General features: G+C 37.3%; 1 long non-coding RNA gene across 1 annotated transcript; it reads left to right on the top strand.

Moving 5' to 3' along the window:
• Positions 1-1,201: 1,201 nt before the first annotated feature.
• LOC145977774 (uncharacterized) lies at positions 1,202-8,494 on the top strand. The gene is made up of 3 exons (XR_014440630.1): positions 1,202-1,216; positions 4,695-4,843; positions 8,310-8,494. It is a non-coding gene; the product is annotated as an uncharacterized LOC145977774 (long non-coding RNA).
• The last annotated feature ends 10,356 nt before the right edge of the window (positions 8,495-18,850 follow it).

The following is an 18,850-nucleotide window of genomic DNA, read 5'->3' as shown; positions in this document are numbered from 1 at the left end:
GACAAAAACCTAATTTTATCTAGTGTAAAATGAAAACTTTCCTGGTGGGGGGAGTCCACGAGTTACGATCCCCACCTTGGATACGCACTATTAACAATAACAGGGTTATAGAACATTCTCCGTCTTGCCTTGATAAGTATTTCTCTCCTAAAATTATCGTCACATTATTCAAGAAGTCAAAAACCTAATTTTATCAGTGTAAACTGAAAAATTTCCTTGGGGAGCGGGGGGGGTCTCGAACCACCTGATTCTTACCTTGGATATGCGCTATTAACAATAACAGGCTTATAGAACATTCTCCGTCTTGCCTAGATAATTATCTCTCTCAAATTATCACCATATTATTCAAGAAGCCAAAAACCTAATTTTATCTAGCGTAAACTGAAAATTTTCTGAAGGCGGGCTTGAGCCCCATGATTCCCACCTTGGATACGAGCTGTTACCAATAACAGGGTTATAGAATATTCTCCGTCTTGCCTATATAATTATTTCTCTCCTTAAATTAACGTCACATTATTTTATTTGACACCCCAAGAAACAAAAAATCCCATTTTATCTAGTGTAAACCGAAAACTTTCGGGGGGGGCTTGAGCCCCCTAAGCCCCCCCCCTTGGATACGTGCCTGGGAAGCAGTCACGTTTATTACACCCTTACATTTACATACAATATTATAAAGTTCTGCTTTTAGATCTCGCACAATGCCTTTTTCACAAAAATGGGCAATCTCGCATTTTTTATATCAATCAAGCTGTGATATTTTAGATTTCTTCCGTTAGTTTTCTGATAATAGTTTTCACAGCTTTCCATAGCATTTAGGCATGATTTCAGTTGACAAGAACAAAATAATATTATTTCAAAACATAGAGCAAAGAGAAATTCAACGCGCTTAAGTTAAAACTCCCTTACATTGGAAGCCTGGAGAGAACAAAACAGGGGTTCCTTTCGTAACACGATTTCTTGAAAACCATTTTACACATTTGAATCAACTTTGTGATAAATTGATTAGAAAGGATGAATCTTAACAGTAAAAGTTGTAACTTTTCCCTTGCTACTATATTTTAGAAGATATTCGTTGTCAAATTTCTCAATATTTGCATAAGGAACCAGCCTTTTCCGTGCCGAGTGTTTCGATGGTGACGTCATGCATCCACGGACAACTGCGCATACGATCTGCGCCGCCGAACGAGCACCCCCTGGGTGATACCTACATTTGCTGGTAAGTGTAACAGTATTGATGTTAAATGTTGTTAAATATGTTAAGTAGGAAGTGTAAATTATAGAAATATATAAATACAGGCGTATGCAAATTTTGAGGTGGTTTTGTCTTATGCAAATATATAATATCTGATCATGCTGAATATAAAATACATCACAAGTGGTGCAAGCGTGTTTTATGTTAACATAGGCGCGATAGCTCAGTTGATATAGGCTAGCATCTTGACTACCATATGGACAACCTGCGTTCGATCCTCGGGTTAGGTGATTTGGCCAAGCAGGCATTTCCCCAACAGTTAAGATAATTTTTTATCACAATTTACCTTTTGATTGTAAGCTACTGGCGTAGCAGTGCAACGTGTACCATGTTAGTTTCTATCACATACTGCATCTTGTTACATTATGTGGTCCGTTGTTCCACTGTACTCCCTCGAGAATTGCTTTGTGTTTTTTTAAAACGACAGAGTTCGATGTTTTACGTAATATAAAATTATTTCCAGCATGCGGAAAACACAAATAACGGATATATCTAATCCCAAAATATGGTCAGCATCGGTGCTTTTTTCCTCTAAATAGACGAACAAAATTTATATCCCCTGAAAGTACGTACCTTCTACTTCCATTTTCTGGTGTTACTTTTGTGATTACTATTATATTATTGTACGTAAAAAATGTTTTTCGTGCTACTAAAAGCAATGCATTTCTCCATTCGTTCGCGTCCATATTGTTTACGCACAGTTGCTGTCATTTGTTTCGGGGTCTTCCTCTCAGCACAAGAGTTTTCCTACCTTGTGTTCCAACGTCAGATGAGGAATGCCTACGAGCTTAGGTTAGGCCTGTTAGGTTAGGTTCCATTATCATAAATACAATGAAAAATTATTCTTTGGGCTAAGAACTAAACCAAGCTAGCCTACAATAAAAATGCTTTGTGCGATAAGTGAGACCCTTCGTTTCGCAAAATTAGAGTTTCTTTCATTATTTCAGACGAGGAATGCTTACAAGGTTAGGTTAGGCCTGTTAGGTTGGGTTCCAATAGCATTGAAAAATGTTTTTCCTGCTACTAAAAGCAATGCATCTCTCTATATTCATTCGTGTCCATATTGTTTATGCACAGTTTCTTTCATTATTTCGACGAGGAACGCCTACAAGGTTAGGTTAGGTTTCATTAGCATAAATACAATGCTATTATTGAGGCTAAGAGAACTAAACCTAGCTACCTATTAACGTAGGCATTTTTTGCTTTCACTAGATTTGTGCAGGAATGTGCACCACCATGTCACTTTTCCTTCCAAGAGCGCCCAACCTGGATACGTATTTAGTTGTTTTTTTTTTATAGAAAAAAATTCCGCAATTTCAAACTTACTTAACCCAATTACTAACTACAAAACATTACAACAAAATTATGAACCACGTTCCTCCTAAGCAGCCCATATTCTGCAGTCTTACCTTTCTGCTTCATGTTAAAGTAACAAGTAACACGTGTACTTTTCTTCACATTAACACATTTCTGCAGGCTATAAGCAAGGGAACAACACAATCCTCATAAAGCATGCAGAATATTTCAGGTAAGAATTTACAATATAGAGAAAGTCTTCAATTTCATTAATTTTCGGTATACTAACTAATTTTGGCCTCCTAATCATGAATCTGTTGTAAAAAACCGGGGGTCGCGTCTGGAAATTGTACATTTTGATGAAAAATTGTTTGTTAGTACTAAAAACCATCCACGGGTAGCCCCACAAACCATTGACGATAGCCCCAAAAACCATCCACGGGTAGCCCCACAAACCATTCTCGTTAGCCCCAAAAAACATCCACGGGTAGCCCCACGAACCATTCACACGAGGTTAGGTTAGGCCTGTTAGGTTAGGTTCCATTAGCACTCATTTCACCCCTAAATTCATCGAAAAAATAGGGATCGTACTAGAATTGAACATCATAAATCATTTTCTTGTAAAACAACGGCGTGGTTGGACACAATGACAGGAGATTACATTTTTGTTCGTAAAACTACGCATATACACCTATATATAAAAAAATTCAATCGGCTTTTTTTCAAATTTTCAGACGTGACCCCCGGTTTTTTTCAACAGATTCGTGATTAGGAGATCAAAATTAGTTAGTATACCGAAAATTAACAAAATTGGAGACTTTGTCTATATTGTAAATTCGCTCCATATTTCATTTTCTTGAGAGGGTTAACAACACATTATTGTGATGAAAAGGTCAAACAGCGTGAAATGAAATTTTTGAAATTTGTATTGCATTTTTATTCTTTCACTCAGCAACATTCCACAAAATAAGTATTTTAATCTTGTGCACATAAAATGGTGCATCATGGGTAGTATGTCATAATGTTCCCTGTGCCTACTCGGTTATTTCCAAGTTTTTACCACAAAAATGGTTGCCAGGTGTAAAGTAAATAGTAAGGTGATTAGAAATGTTCTCCCACCTCAGTATTTCCTTTGGTTTTCCTCAAAAAAATATTTATTTCTTCACGTTCAGTTTTGGTTCATATGTAATACAGTTATTTGTTTTGCATGAACATTCAATTTAGTGCTTGTTTGCTTTGGTTGTTAGGTTCAGTGTCTCTCTTTATATATATATATATGTATAATCTGTGCAAAATCCCTATGCTTAGTATGTTAAGCAGTTAGATCGAATGGCTCTCTTCATAAACACTATTATGGTAATTTTATTTATGCTTAGTCCATTGATTTTACCTACAAAACATTGGCAATGTGTGAAATATAGAAAGTACTTGAAATAAAATACTGGTGAAAGTAGTTAGTCTGACAATTTGTTGTGCCCCTTCATTTTATTGGCCCCCACTCCACCAACATACCACACAAAGGTAAATTGTTTTAATGGTGGTATCAGAAGATTTTAGAGTACAGAATCATGAAACATATGTTTACGGAGTTATGGTAGTTAGAATGTATTCTGAAATGATATGTTTCAAGCACAACGGAAATGCCATTTCACATTTGTGCTTGAAATGTGTAAACATATATCAAATCATAATAAAATCATGCAGATATATGTGAATTAAATGTAATTGAAAGAGGGAAGACTAAAACTAAATGCTTAATCTACTCATGTGTGAATACTTCTCCCATAATTTTTGGAGAGATATTGGTAGGCCCAGTCTTGATTAGCCTACCTACAAACTTTCATTCAGAGAAATAATGAAGAATGACTATTGGCAGGAATCAATAAAATTTTGAGCATAATCTTTTTTTTTTCTTTACTTTTATTCTCATTGAGAAAAATGACAATTTAGAATTTGTTTATGAATTCTCAAATAAGAACATTGTGTTTTTACATTTTCATGTATTTTTTTCACTCGTAATGTTGTTTTCGTACCTGTGGTTCATATTATACATATTTCATATTATTTATATTGTTATTAAAGTTTAGAAATGTATCAGAGTGGAAAGTATAGTTTAATATTTCCTTATTTTATGTTTATCTTAAAGATGACTAGTGGCCAATAGCAGCGAACCATGAACATTAGAGCATTTTCACAATACCTGCTGGAGCATGAAGCAAGAAGTAAAGATCAAAAGTGCCAGAATTGCACATGAATGATTGGCCAGTGCTACAGCACAAACTGAGATATACATTGGTAAGCATTTGTCTAATTTCTTTATGAATAAATAATTATCACATTTCTAAACAATTAAAAGTGCTCAATACTTTGTACAAATTAAACATTTTTTGAGAATAAAGTTTAACAGTAGGAATTGATAACTCACCAGGTAAAAATCATCTCTGGATATGAGTAGGTTAACTGTGCATGTGTGGGTTTTGTTAAGATTTCTGTAGCATTAAATAGTATATTTTCCTCTTTCAAATGCACGGTGAATATTTCCAATCGTTACAAGGCACTTTATATTTTTCATTGTTGTTTATTTGAAGTCTCTCCTGAGATCAACAAACCTCGTATCAAGTGGTATATCACAGATCATTGTTAAGTTTTTTTTGTAGTTACTTTATGCACAAATAGGCTAATTGTAACTGGACCTGCAGTTTAAAGAGGAAGTCAAACTATTGCCATGTGCCTCAAGGTGAATGCAACATGGTAGGCTTACACATGAGTGATGATGCACACATATATCTTTTCCAAGAGCTTCATTTGCATATTTTCTACTGGTGTATGCAGTATTTTCAATGCTATTTATACATATTAACAGTATTGGCCAAAGGATATACCCTATTGTGACTACTTTTATGATATATTAGTTTCGTAATGTTATGATATTGGCAAGGGGTCCCGAGTTCAATACCTGGTGTAAGCACATAGTGGTTTGGATCCCACCCTAATCTGTAGGTCCAGTCTCGATTAGCCTTACTCTGCATAAAGTGGATTAAAAACGCCAAATCAATCGATTATCATAATATTGGCGAAATATATTATGTCTACAGAACATATTTATTCACTGATACCTCACAAATTGCATGTATCTCTGGTAATTGTTTAAATATACCATGAGTTTATGAAAATACAAGGAAGGAATTGTGTAGCCCAGAATAGTAAAAGTACCTCTTTCTACCACCTCACCATTTTCTGTGTTGCAAGTTGAAGATAAACAACCATATGCTCAGGTTCATTGTTGCATGAGGTCAGTTTTCGTGGTGCCCTTAATAGAGCATATCATAAGATGTACAGGCGATATTATAAATATCCTAGTCATTCATCTTGCAGAACTTCACATGCAATAAGATATTTACATAGGCTATACCTGTTTTAAAAAATCCTGCTAATGATGTATTGTTAATATCACAACATGGAATGAAAGCACAGATATAGCTATATAGAAATAATATATCTACCTTTTTTGTCTGTCTTTTGGCTGTTAGTTATGTTTATTACTTCTGCTTTCATTTTTATCTTTTCTAAATATTAAAGTCTCAAGAAAGGTGGAAAGTTAGAAAAAAAATGAAAATTTAAAATTTTTGCCAGTTGAGGATAACCTATTTTACTTGCAGTATCAGTTGTGAGTTTAGAGGTTCATAATGTCTTAATTTGGAACAAGCTAAAATATTCTACGTGGTGTAGCAGTCAAGAGACAGATTTTGGCCGTTGCTTCTTTTGATAATTTGTTTTTGCCATACGTTCATATGTGTGTGTGCATACCAGGTGACCTAATGGTAACACTTGTCTTGTAATTAAGGTGTAACAGGTTTGATTCTCAATGGAGACATATTGCACTGTGGTTGACGTTCCATTTTAAAACTTTGAGTCCTTCTGAACATAAAATGAACTTACAACAAACTTTCACGTGTTTGTGCTTCTTATGTATGTACAATATAATTTGATTACAAAGAACACCCATGCTAGGCCAGGATTCCAAACTCTCTAGACCTGGGGTTGTAGCGCACCGTGCCAACCACTCTGTGACAGAGTTCGGTGTGCCAAATGTATAGTTTCATGTGATAAAATTGGAAACGAATGTTAATATCAACTGGTTACAGGTTTTTGGAAATTAAAAACTTTACTACTCTTACTTGTACACCTTTTACATTAGAATGCATATGTACACTCCATTTAATAATGAAGGAAGATTTCAGATTTAATGCAGAACATGATGTTGACAATTTTAACTGGCTTGGAGGAGGGGGTGTTTAGTTGGGCCTGGGAGTCAGCTGGGAAATGCTTTGCAAGAATTTCTGCTAGCTGGGGGATACCCCCATATCTCCCTCTCACTTCAAGACTGTTTTAATGCGACCTGTTGATACCAGAATTACTTGCAATTGCGAGTATTGTTTTAGGAAAAAGACCAGCATATTGATGAAAGTTATGTGAAGGAATTGTACTCCCTGATGACAAAGTAATGCCTTGTGAATCCTTGTAATCAAGGTGTTCCAGATTCATCAATCCCCAATGAAGGCACAGTGTGGGTTCAGTCCCAATCTTCATGTCTGGGCATAAAGTGTACTTACACAATTATTTTTTTTCTGAGAGAAGACCAATTTGGACACGTTTCGAAAGTTACACGAGCTTAACGCGTTAAACGAGTTACGGTAATTGGCTGTCCCATAAGTTTCATTATGCTGTTCCAAAAGTCTCATTTCGTGCAAGAACGAGATTCACCAAACATACGAGCCAGGAGGCTGGTTTGTTTGGTGAGAATCGTCTGCTTCTTGAGGAAAACGTGCATGCTGATGGATTCAAACTGCACTAGTTCGGAAAATGTATTATAATTTTAACAGATAGCCATATGAAGCCACATGCACAAGATGAGTATGCCTTAACTGTTCTTGGAATGCGATTAAAATGAGTAACAGTGTCCAAAGTAGAGTTTATTTTTGCCATAGGGACATTGCTTCCACTGGACTACATGTGGAAACTTTCTCTAAAACAAAATGCTGCACCTGTGCTTTCACCTAGAGTGTCCCATAAGTCTGTAAAATAACTGGTTTCACCAGATTCACGAGCCCAGTTATTTTCGTTGAATGCATTCGTTTCATTAAGACTTTTGGAACACACCTTAAGTTTTATAGACCACTGTGCACTAGGCCAGTACTCTTAATTGCTGGGCTGTGGCTGGGTACTAGGCCCTAACATAAATCATACCAGGTAATAAGAGGTCCAGTGGTTACCAATTAATTTAATTCCAATTTTACATTTGTCAACAAGCATAGACAGAACAAGCTTTTATTATTTATATTTATGCCATTATTTATTAATATTTCAAGAATCTATGGTGCAAATGAATTTATAAAGTTTAAAAAATAGAAAGGGGTTAATTGTTTGAGCAGGATTTCAACTTTTATAAAAAGAGGCTGTTGTCTTACAAAGATTGAGAACCAATGCACTAGGTGGTGAAGATACATCACCACTTGCTTTGAATACTCTGAGTCACTGTGGTCCCTCCCTGACAAGGAGGGAAACTGAAGTTTCTATTTTTTTTAGGGGCTTGGGGGGAAAATATTAATAGTTTTGAACTTCCATAATCCGCAATGCAAGTTGAAGTTGGTCATAAGTGGTTTGAAGTGTCTACTAGAATTTGCAACATTATTACATAGAATTTTGTAAACTGACCAACCAACCACCAAACTATATTTTATGTTTGTTTTTTTCGTTTTAGATTTCTGGAAACATTCAAAGGCTGAGGGCCAAGAAGAATCTATGCCTTCCTTAAATCAATTGGTACTCTGACTGCAATTATTTTCAAGTGTTTTTATCATCAATAATGTCTCTGTGCCTACAAGCAACTTTTACATGTAATCATTTATTAATAAGAGCTGTACAATAAATTTCTAATAAATTTGTCAGTGTTAATGTATGTGTTATGTTTGGAAGAAATAATTCCTTGTGTATAGCATTTAGTATAAATTTTTTTTGACAATTCTAGCCATATCATGTAAAATCAAGGTAAACCTCCCTGTGTTCATATATAATTTTGTGTACTTGTGCATTCGAGTAGTATAATGTAGGGTGAAAATCCATATTGGAAACTTCATGCCATTAAAGGAAGATTCATGATGTTTTTCCATTAACTTTTCTTTCTCTGCAACGTTCATTGAATATTACGCTGCATGTTAAAAAATACAGTGTCGCCTTACACAATCAACATCCCGCATTACAAACATGTGCACACAGGTTACAGCTATTGTAGTATATACATGTACCATATATAGTATAGTATATAGTATGCAAATTCATAGCATTTCCAACATTGGTGGTGTTCTTTATATTCCTTTTGTCCTTGTGTTTCGAAGTCTTAGGCCTCCCCGATGGCACAGTGGTTGCGTCCTTGCCTTGTAATCAAGGGGTCCCGAGTTGGATACCCGGTGGAGGCACATACTGGTTCGGATCCCATTTTAAACAGTAGGTCCAGTCCTGGTTAGCCTTTCTGTGCATAAAGTGGACTTAAAACAACAATTCAATCAATCAATCAATCAAAGTGTTGGACTTGGTTCAGGAACAGAATCAGTTGGCTTTGATATTCAATGCTGCTGCTCCAAACCTCATACATTCTTGATTGTGGTATATAAACTGAATATTACAATAATGTATAAAATAACACATGGAATATCAACAAGTGTAAGTTCAGGCACAAATGACTAAACCAAACCACCCACCTTCCTGTCATTTAATAACTTCTGAACCACATGATAACTATCAGCATTCCGTCTCTGCGACAAAAGGTTGACCTGCATTTTATCTTTGCATAAGAGGACTGTGGTAAGTAATTAAATTTATTTTCCTAATTAAGATTTAGTTTAATATACTATAGCTATCAACAGTAGAGCTAATTCCCCTCCTCTATTGAATGGTTTAATAATACTTCAAGATATTATTATTATTTATAATATCAATGTGAAGAATTGGAGTACATCACATAGTTGTCTCCATGGTGAAATATACTATAAAGGTAATGCAAAAATGTGTAGTGAGATTGCAATGTGTGTCTGCAACATACACGAGACAGTGCGTCAAAATAAAGTTTCACTGTTTGAGCTAAGTGCATGGCATTAAGTGTAGATTTTCTACATCATGGTAACAGAAAAGAACCATGGTGGTCCAGTCAATAGGTAATCTCGGGAGGGAATTTTCAATCTGTCCTAGTACAACAAGTAGCTCTGCCACTCATCCAGCCAAAAATGAGTGGTGGTCTGGAGGAGAATGGAGGCTATAGCATGCTCTGATCACATTTCCACTTTCTAAAATGGAAAAAAAATATATTGGGTCTACTACTTCCATGTCCCCTTTGTACTGCAATTAACAGGAAATTGCTGTACTCCAGGATGCGAAATCATTGAAGACTGGTGAGGGAGGAGGAAGAACTCCATTTACATGAATGTGTGTGAATTATTATGATATGTATATTATATTTATATATATCACAGTATATATTAGAAAGTAGTGTGTGAAATCCTGGAAGACAGGGGAGGATTTTCCCTCGCCAACAATTCTGTCCTACAATCCTTCAAAGATTCAGATGGTAAAGGAATTAGTTTGATACTTTATAATATATATATATATAGTGTGTGTAATATAAAATGAATGTATGTATATACATTGACATTAGTACTGTATATTATGTATATAAATATATAACAAAATATACAATATTAAATGTGTGTATATATTTATATATACATTAATTCATTCTGTATTTTATATACACATATGTCAGGTATTTATAAAGTAGCAAACAAATTCCTTTATCAATCTGATTTTTGTAGGACAAAATTCTTGGTGGGGGTAAATTCCCCCCTGTCCCCCAGGATTCCATGCTTTTTAATATTTTTAATAATTCCAACAAAAGATCCTTTACTGCCAACAAATTGATTTGTTTGATGGTACCAATTATCTTGTTCAGAGAACTACACCCAATTCGATACTCCATACAAGAGATTTGGTTGGATGAACAAAATTAAGTCAATCAAATAATTTTGTACAGGGAACCTCAACGTTTTGCTCGCGTATAACAAACAAGGGATTTGGTTGCTGTAACTAGGATTTGTTGCAGCCAACCAGACTTTTCTCTCAGTGTAGGTAGCCAACACTAATTGACAATTGCACTGTTTTACTTTACTTTATGTGCGTGTGTTGAGAAATTGTGCTGAAAATAAATGTACGTCTTACAGGACAGACGATTTGCCCTTGCACATTCTTTCAACCTTCTCGTCAAAAAATGAGAACAGCTGTCATGTAAATAATGTCCAAAGAAGTTATTCAATGTAACGCATGCTTATGAAAGCAAGGAAAATTTTATCAATGATTTTTGTGTTATCAATATAATATGTTGTATACATGTCTATTAGGATTATAATTTAAAGATGTCGTACAAATATAATACTAATTTGCTGGCTTTAATTTATTTCATATGTGCTTTAAAAAGTCGCGGTGGTTCAGTCGGTAAATAGTCTGTCTGACTGTCACGCTGGAGACGAGGATTCTGTTCCCGGTGGTTAGTCTCGATAGAGATTTTCTCAGCAACGTCCTTGCATGAAAACTGCTTTGAGGTTCACCAGGGGTCTAAAAAAAATAGTATTTTGGGGGCCGAAACGTGATGCTAACACCACCTTCACAAATGGCCAAGATTGTGAATCATAATTCTTATATTCATTCATGGCATGTTGCAACGCGCAGAAGGTACTTTTACTTTTAAAACTTAGTGCATATTTAGTCGCACACCGTGCCCCTTCGGTCTAAGACGTCATGCTTTGGGCTCTGGCTACGGAACGCGCAGGTTTGAGTCTCCCAGGAGAAGCGTAACAACTTTCCTTCTGAGTTTTCGGACTGTGTATGGGACCGGTGACCACCCACCATTGTGAGGAAATTGGAGAGCTACGAATGAGTAGCGTAATACGGTCATGGAAACTTACAAAAATGACTGGGGGGTCGTCGTGCTGACCACTCGTCACCTCGTAACAGGTTGGATGATCTCCCGCCTCTGCAGGTGGAAGTGAGGCCGGCAGTCAGTAGGTAGGCCTTAGCTCTGTATCAGTACATATTTGAATACATGTCGCGATAATACTGACACATTATGAAATTTGTTTGACTCAACTCAAACATGCTGCAGAAACTCTTTCCATGTAGATTTAATAGCCGGCATGCGTGGCAGAGTGGTTAGCACATCGCGCTACGACACCAAGGGTCCCAGGTTCGAATCCCGGCCTGGGTATGGATGTTTGTGAGTGTCCATTCATCAATTTCATCATCATGACTCATCCCCATCTTCGCAATTAGCCAAAAGTGGCAGAAAAGTGAAGTAAAATAAACCAAATTTTTAAAAAAAACTAGATTTAATATTTCATATTTGTGTTGCTTGATTGAATTGGTGTTTTAAGTCCGCTTTTTGCACAGAAAGGCTAATTGGGACTGGTCCTACAGTTTAAAGTGTGATCCGAACCACTATACACCTAAACATACACAAACGGCTGATCTTCCTGCTTTCTTGGTTTCTTGCCTGGGAAAGAGGCAATAATTCAAGGAGTGATAGCTAAGAGACCTTTGCCGACGAGGGGACGGAACCCAGCTGTGCAGAGGATTCAAACACCCGCGTGAACTAGCCCTCCCCGTCAGCCTGGGGCAATTTTGCAACAGAAACATCTAGTGGCCAAGTGGCGAACCGCTTGCGATTTCAGAACATGCTGGCCGCCATATCTTTCGCCGTTGATAATATATGAGTTTTTAAACAATCATTTTTGGCTGTGCAAGTGTCTTTTGAAAGAAAAGCCCATTCTAGATTGGTCATAAAAGAATTGAGCATTATGTTAGTATGCATTATAATGGCCATTTTCGTTTGTGCTACCCACAAATCGCAAAACTATTCTGTGCTTATTTACGTATTTTCTTATGGGAAATTGGAAAAAATAATGCAATTTGTGCACATTTATCAAATTGAAATTGCATAAATGTGTCATGTACTCAAAGTTTTATAAAGGAAGTTTACATCTACTTCGTGTTTTCCGGCAAATTTTTGTCCTAAAACGTTATATTAAAAAAAAAATGTTAAATTTAAGCGCTTTTCACAGCGACCTTCGCCAAACTCCACCGCCCTCTTAATATTGCCAGTAGTTCGACTCCTTCTCTTATTCAAGAACTTTCCCTCTCGCGCTTTCCAGAGATTAAAAAATTACCATGAATCGCCCTACGTGTGGTGCTACGTTTGCAGCTTCCAAATGCTGACAAGTCTTTGCTTAGTGCTGCGAGAACACCGAAAGCGCAAGAAAAGTTTCAATGCAATATTATCAACAACAGGGTTATAGAACATTCTCCGTGTTGCCTTGGTAAGTATTTCTCTCCTTATATTATCGGCACACTATTCAAGAAAACAAAAACCTAATTTTATGTAGTGTAAACTGAAAAAAATTAAGGGGGGACTCCAGCCCCTTGATCCCACTTTGGATACGCGCTATTAACAATAACAGGGTTACAGAACATTCTGTGTCTTGCCTCGATAATTATTTCTCTCAAATTATCATCACATTATTCAAGAAGTCATGAACCTAATTTTATGTAGCGTAAACTGAAAAAATCCTGAAGGGGGTGCTGGAGCCCACTGATTCCCACCTTGGATACGTGCTTGACTCGATAATTATTTCTCTCCTTAAATTATCGTCACGTTATTTTATTTCACACCACAAGAAACCAAAAACCTCATTTTATCTATTGTAAACCGCAAACTTTCGGGGGGCTCGAGCCCCTTATGCTCCCCCTTGGATACGTGGCTGCTGCGAGTATCCCTTCATCAATTTAAACTAATCATCACTCATCCTCTTAGTCGCGATTAGCCAAAAGTCGAAGAAGACACTAAATAACAAAAACAAATTTATCCTCATCGTGGCGATCAACTAGAGAATCTGCAATGTAGCGTAAAAATATTAAAGGGAAATTCCAGGACATTCAGTAAAAATTCATATCTGAATATGCCCGGACAAGAACTTTCCTTAGAATTAAACATTAAAATAAATTCAATGGGTTAGCTGGAAAGAAAAGCCGGCAGTGGACTACAGCCTACAGGGACAAGATATCACGCAAATAATGTCTGAAAAATAAACTATGCATTGTTTCGGAATAAGTGGATTCTTCTATCACGTATTTGATCTGTTGTGTAAAATTAAATTAACAGCTTTGATGTATAATATCAAAAGATGCAAGAAAACACAGCGTTTCATGGGCCATCTGCTACATTCTACGCATAGCTTTCTTCCGTTCGTGTCCGCTTGGTGACGTCACAAGCTCTAGCCAATAACGTGCAAGTCGCGGAGTGGCCCCCTCTGGCTACTGCGCCTGCGCCGTTGTCAACACATGCGAAGTGGCTTCTCTTGTCCTATGGGCGCTATTCACAGGATGTTTACATTTCTGTGCTTCCTTGGCGCTGGCGGGGACTGCACGTCCCGTTTTGAAAAGAATAACATTGAATTCAAAGGTGTACAGGCAGTGTCTACTGAAAAAGCGACAATATTTGTGTGCAGTATCGTACGCAGGATTTCATCAAGCGGGGTGTTATTTCTAAAACTTTTTACAAATTCACATTACCATTGTTTTATTATACTTTAATTAAATAATAATAATCACAATTAATTAATAATACTTATAATTAATTAATTAGCTGAATTAATACTAATAATACTACAAATACCACTACTACTACTATTAAGTAGTAGAGATCTACATAAATATAGTATTTATGAAAACAATAGAACGAAATTACTTTCTAGTCATTCGATTTTTATCAAATCCTGGGAGCATTGTTTTGTTTTTTTGTTACGAAATAATTGTCTGGTCAACGAGGTGAGGTATTTCAATGGTGAAGAAGATCCATAAATACAAGAAAATATATTAAAATAAATTGAAATAATCAAAGTATGGAACTCATCCAAGGAGCTGCGGTGATCTGGTCGGTAGAGCGTCTGACAAGTGACAATCACGAGGGAGATCCGGATTCGATTCCCGAAATTGGTTGGAATTTTTCCGGCTCTTTCCCCGCATAAATGTCCCCGATAATTCACATCTGGATTATCTCGCTGTTCTTAACAACAAAACATTTTACAATAGTTAAGCTTATTGTCGTTTTAATAATTGTCTAGTCAACAAGGTGAGACATTTTAAAGAGAGACATTCAAACGAGCTGTGATAAATTTATAATGGGAAGGCGAATTGGTGACTGTATTCTTGTCCGCCTAGCCTTTGTCTATACATTAGCCTCTTACAACGTACCAATAACTTTATTTAGTTAATTCTCATTGTTCACACACACAAAAAAAATACATGTTCGTTGAACACTGGCGTACGTAGAAGGATGGCCGATGGTGTTTCAGCCCCTACCGAAATTTTGATAAAATCAGAATTTTCAAATAAAAATACCTTTAAAAAAATCAAAATGTGTAAATGCGAAACCTCTTTTAAAGTGAATCCCGATTATTAAAATTGTATTCAAAGAGAAAAATGGTACACTGAAAAGCTTCAAAAATACGAAATATTTTATTATGCATCCTGCCCTCCAAATCGAAGCCATTTGCTATCCACATTTACTATTCCAGCCCCTCCCGAAAAAAAATCCTGCGTACGCCAGTGTGTTGAACATTGTTGCAACTGAGATACAAAACAACTTTTTTCTCTTTTAAATCATAGTTACCCTAACATAACCTCATAAACTCGTGGTTATTTTCCAGGCATCACTCTGAAAGACGCGTGTGTTTGGAATGCTGTGTTTTTCTCCATGCTGCATGGAAATAATAATTCAAATTATTATTATTATTATTAGTAGTAGTAGTAGTAGTAGTAGCGGTAGTAGTAGTAGTAGAAGTAGTAATCGTAATATTATTGTCCCAGATCTTTGACTGTGAAAAATTGGCCATTTAATTTTTTCCACAGCACTTTTCATAATATTTCGCTCAAGGGGGTTTAAACCCCGTAACCCCCCCTTGCGTACGCCACTGTTTGTGTGGCTTTTGGTTTTAACATGAGGTAGGGAACAAACAATTGTTTTCAGGTATCTATGCATCATTTTCATCAGACAGACCCGATACGGAAAAATCAGTGGATTTAGGCAGTAAACCGAAAAGATTTGACACAAACACGAGGGAGTAGGCTCTGCAGTCAACACTTCATCAAATCAAATGAAAATATTTTAAGTGTTTCCAAAATTATAATTGTCTAACGCAGTAGTTATGCACTCGCCTTGAGGTCGATAAATCAATTGATTGGAAAAGATCGATCAAAGATCAATTGATGATAAAGCTGTGTGGGCAAGCAAGGGTGGGGGTTTTGACGGTTTTGATTGGTTGTTTGTAAAAAAGGGGCGGGGCATAATGATATGGGTTTCCTGTTGTTAATGAGGAGGTGACGGTTGGTTTTCTGGGAATGGTGATATGCGTTTCCGGTGCGGTTGGGAATAAAGAGGCGTAAATGACTGTTGAAGTTGATAAGAGTTGACAGTTGAAAAGATAAAGGAGTTGGAAAGGAAATGTGTTGGGGTGTTGGAGCGATATGGATAGATTGTGGAACACGTGTCCGGAAATGTCGGGAGATGGTTTCGTGGAATGGGCATGTAGAAGTTCGTGGGAACGTTGATAAGGTATGATTCTGTGCAGGATACGTTAGTGGGCGGTGGAATGGAGAGGGGGCAAAAGGAAAAAAGAGTTTCGAGAGGTAGGATGTGAATAGAAGAAAAAAAGTTGTGTTCTCGGAGGAGGTGGAGTTTCATAGTATACCGGGGAAAAGAATTGTGGGAAGTCGGATTGGCAGAACTACATTATTCAACTCTATACGACAATGTTTTGGAAACTGATTCTAGAATGTTAACTTTTCCTGTTCGGACATATGCAAGTGCTGAGGACCTGATCTCTACCATCACAGAATCTCTCCCCGACGACCTGGAAATAAAGAGATCCGTTCTCGAGAAATTCTGGCATTTTTTGACGGAACCGCATTGGGGAACATTTGGATCTAATGTTTGTGCGGATAACACACTCTATATTAACGAACAACCATTTTATTTTCCTGCAACAACATATACGATAGAGGATATGATTTATTTCCTTAAAACAGACCCTGCTAATGTAGCTGTTCCTACTCATCTCAGGTTTTTCTTCAAAGAGGCCGTGTACAAACATCTATCCGTGATAGTGGTTCCGAAGCCTGAACCTGACGATGCTCCAACAAATACCGTTACACCCATAGACGAAACTGATGACTATGCTAAATTTCGATATGACATATTGAAATCTATTGATTCTACGCACGCAATGTCCAATAGCGTTGTGGATAAAAAACCCTATATATTCATTTACTCCGATCTGGTGAAACAACAATTGGTCGGGGGAGAAATGGTACGTCTCTTGAGTCTTACCCGAAAACAGTGTTCGGACACAAATGCATCTTGCACAGTACCTGTAGCCCATCATATATTCGACCCGATTCATTACGTTCCTCTGGATAAAGCCTCTTTCGAAACAATAGAAATTGCGTTGTACGATAGAAAAGGAAATCTCCTACCTTTGAGAACTGGGTCCGTACCCACAATCGCTGTTTTACATTTTCGTAGAAAAGCAAAGTCCCTTTAAAAAACAGTAGACCGCTATTTCTCTCAGTCTTTGTGGAAAAGCGAATGAATCACCATGAATTCGCAGACCGAATATTATAGTAACCAAATCCGTGGAGGAATTGGGCCCATCTACCGTTCAACTAGAAATCAAAAAGGGAGAGGATTGGGGTCTCTTTTCGCAGGACTCTTTAGAATGGTGAAACCTCTACCCTGGAGCGGTGCAAAGACGATCGGAAGAGAAGCTTTAAAAACAGGAGCTAACATTATCACCGATATTTCAACAACCCAACAAACTCCGAAAACTATTGTTCGTCAACGGGTACGTGAAGCGGGTCAAAATCTTCAAAGTAAAGCACAACGGAAAATCGACTCTCTGGTAGGTTCCGGTATAAGAACAAAACCTGCAACACGAATTGCTCAGTTGATGTTAAAACGTTCAGCCACCCGTATTAGAACATCTACGATCCGCAAAAAACGAGCATCCAAAAAACGAAGGAAAACATCCACAAAATCTAGGAGAACACGTAAAAGAAAAATCAAACAGAAGGTCGCAGGAAAATATATTTTTGGATAATGATGGAGGATAACATGTGCATGATCTCGCAGTTCGACCTCTTCCGGAAAAAAACCTATTCAGCAAAATGTGGAAAAAACGTACACAGCCACATACAAACCTATCGCGTCCATCGATAAACAGAATATAATTCAGTTTGTCATACCGGGGCAAGAACTGATTTTCTCGATCTTTCATCTGCCTATCTCCGTCTGCAAACGCAAATGGTTAAACAGGATGGAAGTCCCATCAGTACTTCCGAAACCGAAAATGCCCTCACAAAAAACTGCGTGGTCGTGAATTATCTTCTCCATTCACTTTTTTCCCAATGTACAGCGACTCTCAACGGCATTGCTGTAACAACCGCCGATAACAATTACGCATATAAAGCGATCTTCGAAGCAGCTATCAATTAGGGAAGCGATGCCGCAAACACGCATCTCACGAATGCCCTATGGTATTTGGACACACCTGAAGATCAAGATAAAATCACTGCCGACAACACAGGTTTCACCACCAGGAAATAATTTTTCCAGTACGTTCCGACAACCGGAAATCCTACGGAAGTGACAGCCGTGGTCGAACTTATGGGAAAACTTCACATAGATTTCTTCCACCAGTGTAAATACCTGATCAACGGTGTTGAAGTACGCATCGATCTAGCTAGATCACGTGACTCTTTTTACATCTGGGGAGACCAGACATCACCTACAGTCAGAATAAAAGTTTTAAATGCTGTTCTCGAAATAAATCACATCATTCCTACTCCTACCACCAGTTTGGCCATAGACAGAGCACTCACTTACGCTCCTGCTCATTATCCGTTCACCAGAAGCGTCATCAAAGCTTATTCTTACGTCGCCGGAACGCAGCAGATTTCGATCGATAATGCTTTTCAAGGTCCTTTTCCGAATGTTGTTCTTTTTGCTATGGTATCCACCGCCAGCTTCCTCGGAGACTGTAAGAAAAATCCGTTCAACTTTAGAAGTTATAAACTATCTTCTTTCCATCTTGTGAAAAATGGAGAACTCGTACGTTCCGAACCTTTACGGATCACCACAGGAGGAAA

The sequence above is a fragment of the Lepisma saccharinum genome, chromosome 23 (genome assembly GCF_977018435.1).
Source record: "Lepisma saccharinum chromosome 23, izLepSacc3.1, whole genome shotgun sequence".
Taxonomy (NCBI): domain Eukaryota; kingdom Metazoa; phylum Arthropoda; class Insecta; order Zygentoma; family Lepismatidae; genus Lepisma; species Lepisma saccharinum.
Note: the sequence above shows the minus strand (reverse complement) of the source record. Positions and strands in the feature narration are given on the sequence as shown.